The following is a 2897-nucleotide window of genomic DNA, read 5'->3' as shown; positions in this document are numbered from 1 at the left end:
CCTGCTGAATTTTGGGAGTTTGAGCAAAAATCAGTATGCCTTTCTTCACTCCAGAACAATGGTGTGCAACCTTTTGGCCTTGAGGGTTAGATAAGTGGCACAGAGTTGATGTGCAGGCTGGATCTGTGAAACTAGCCCATGGGGTTGGGCCTCATGCTATCCCAGCCTTGCATGCCTGATCTAGCACACAGGACCACGCTATCTGGCCCTTCAGACTGCCCATGGGAACGGAAATTTGGCAGGAAGGGAGCAACAATTAACACTGCTGCTGCTCCCCCACTGTCAATTTTTTTGCCTGCCAAATGACTTGGCTCACGGGCCAGGGATTGAGCACCCCTGCTCTAGAGTATTAACACAAGAGATTTTCTCTAACAACTGTTCTCTTACATTTGGCTCTGAAAGCTGAAATGCTTTTTATACATTCTGGAATGTGTTTTCCAGATTAGAATGATTTGTGGGCATTGTAGTTAAATGCTTTACTATAGATGTACTTCTAACATAAATATTAAATAAATATGTTATACTATAACATTGCAATCTGAACATAGATATTTCTTAAGGATTATTGGTATATAATTCATTTTCTTTATATTTCAAATTCACATTTAGTACAGATCTTTTGGACATGTCAGTGAAACAGGAAATAATTTGTTTTGTCCCATTTATTAAGAAATGAGCGATGTATAAATAGATTTTATTGCCATCTCTGCCTTCTACTAGGATACCTTAATGGTTTGAAATCTTAATTTATGGACTTGGTCAAAAATTAGTTTGAGGCTAACCCTGTCATAGTCGTAGTTCTTATTCAAGTGATTATACAGATCACTCTTGGTGCGTATGTTCACCATGAAAAAAAAGATTGAATTCTTTTGGGCTAACTGTTTTTATGAAAGTGCCTACATGCAGCCACATGGAGCAACTGGATGGAAAGAAACCGTGAGCATACCAAGCTCAGTGTTTCTACCAAACATGACAGAATTAGAATCCTTGTCAGCATGCAGTTTTCTTACATTGGATAAGAAGAATGAATTGATCCAATAACTTAATTGTAATGTTGTAATTTGTTAAACAGTCTTTTTGTACATGGGCACATATGTTCAAATTGAAGAAACTTCACTGTTTTTGAAGGTTAGTTAAATCTAATTTGATCTATGCCTACTCTTCTGCCTCCTGTGCAGGGGTACTGGGGCTGCATTTGACAGTTTTACAGGCCATAGCACTTATTCAGCCTATGGAACAGTTTCATCTAGCCTGCCAGTAGTTTGATGGGCTACCAGAAGTTTGGGGTCATGGTCTGTTGCAGAATTTAGGGTCCCTGGACCCCCAGTATACATGGCCGTTGGTGGTAACCTTCTTGACCTATGCTGTCACCTGGCCCTGGACCTGTTAGGTTGCCTGAATGCAACCACAGTTGCTGCTGGCTCTACAGATCTGCCCTTTGAGGAGCCCCCATGGTCTGGATCCACCTTGTGGCCTGCGGTTTATCTTTTTGTGATGCAGCATATGCCTATTGCTTTGAACTGAGGAAAGAGAGATTACAGAACAAAATAGTCTGGTATTGTACCTTTTTATAGAGTGCCCAGAAGGCAGTGGAAGTGAGGCTGAAATGTTTCCTTCTAGGGAAGCTGATGCAGGTCTGCTCTGATTCAGATGAGTCTTAGAAGAAGCCACAAGACACCGACCTGTCCATGACTGTTAAAGCCTAGCGTGTTTGACTCCAGTCCAGGCTTCCAGGAACTTTTTGTAGGTGTTGCTGCATCCATTTCATCATCTGCTTGAGGGCTAAAAGGAGCACTGTTCCAAAGACACAGTACCACTTACCAGTATCAGCACCAAATAATACAATAGGTGGAGCCTCTGGACTGCAGAACTTATTTTTGCTGTAGTGTCAGGGACTGAAAGGACCTCACTGGACATGTACTCCGTACCTAACTCAAGCCCTAGATTTTTTGGATGTCCAAGGCTTTGTAAGGAATCTGGCAGCTGCTTCTCTCTCCAGGGCTAGGCCTCAGGGAACTCATTTGCTCCAGCCTTAGCTAAAGTTAAGACAAGGAAAAGTAGAGAGCACATGTATCAGGTTCAGTAACTTCGTCTTCCCTTGTTGTATGAGTGAACTCCCATTATTTTGAGCTTCTGTGGAGGAGTTTAGGACTTTTCAGCTGAATCTTTTTGGCTTATGCCAGCTTCTATACTAGCCACTTACAAGAGAGTATATAGGGGGAAGCAGGTAACCTTGGCAAAAAATGTAAATGTTTGTTATTGTTATATTGGCTCTGTAGTTGCTCAAGGAGTGCAGGAGAGGACAAAATAATATAGTCCTCCTTTTACCCTCCCCAAGAGTAAAAGGAAATAGTTTATTTTCAGCTAGGTTTGTTTGGCAAACATTCACATGGAGGTAGCAGTTTTCAAATCTGTTACTCTCTCAGTATCTTTTAAATTGGGGTAGATAGTTCAGTTAAATTGAGAACTATTCCAAAGATCCCACAAAGAAGCCAAGATCCTCGTAGATTCTCAGAGAAATAGGACAAAACTAGAGTTACACTCATGCCGGGCTACTAAGGTATTATTCAGGACAAACTTTGAGTTGCACATCTTGATTCAACCGCCATCACATGATCGCAGTTCAAACTCTGAGTCATTCCAGACACCACATTGCAGAACTAAGGCCAAACTTTCCTGAGCAGCGGTTTTTCATATGACAGCTTGGATGCTAGTGGGATGAGCTTAGAAAATAGAAAGTTTTCTGCTAAGGTACAGGGCATTTTTATCCTTATTTATTGAGCCAAATGGAAACATTTTTCAGTATGGATTTCTCTTCACAATTTTTATTCATTAGAGCAGTGGAGAACAGCCTTTTTGGCAGGCATGCCACAACTTAGCCCCACACCATCTGAATA

At 41.4% G+C, this 2897-nt stretch overlaps 1 protein-coding gene across 4 annotated transcripts in view; it reads left to right on the top strand.

The window, feature by feature from the left end:
* The window catches only part of UHRF2 (ubiquitin like with PHD and ring finger domains 2), a 162467-nt gene that overhangs the window by 58374 nt on the left and 101196 nt on the right, over positions 1-2897 (top strand). The window lies entirely within an intron of this gene.

Source organism: Alligator sinensis, unplaced genomic scaffold (assembly GCF_000455745.1).
Source record: "Alligator sinensis unplaced genomic scaffold, ASM45574v1 scaffold392_1, whole genome shotgun sequence".
Taxonomy (NCBI): Eukaryota; Metazoa; Chordata; order Crocodylia; family Alligatoridae; genus Alligator; species Alligator sinensis.
Note: the sequence above shows the minus strand (reverse complement) of the source record. Positions and strands in the feature narration are given on the sequence as shown.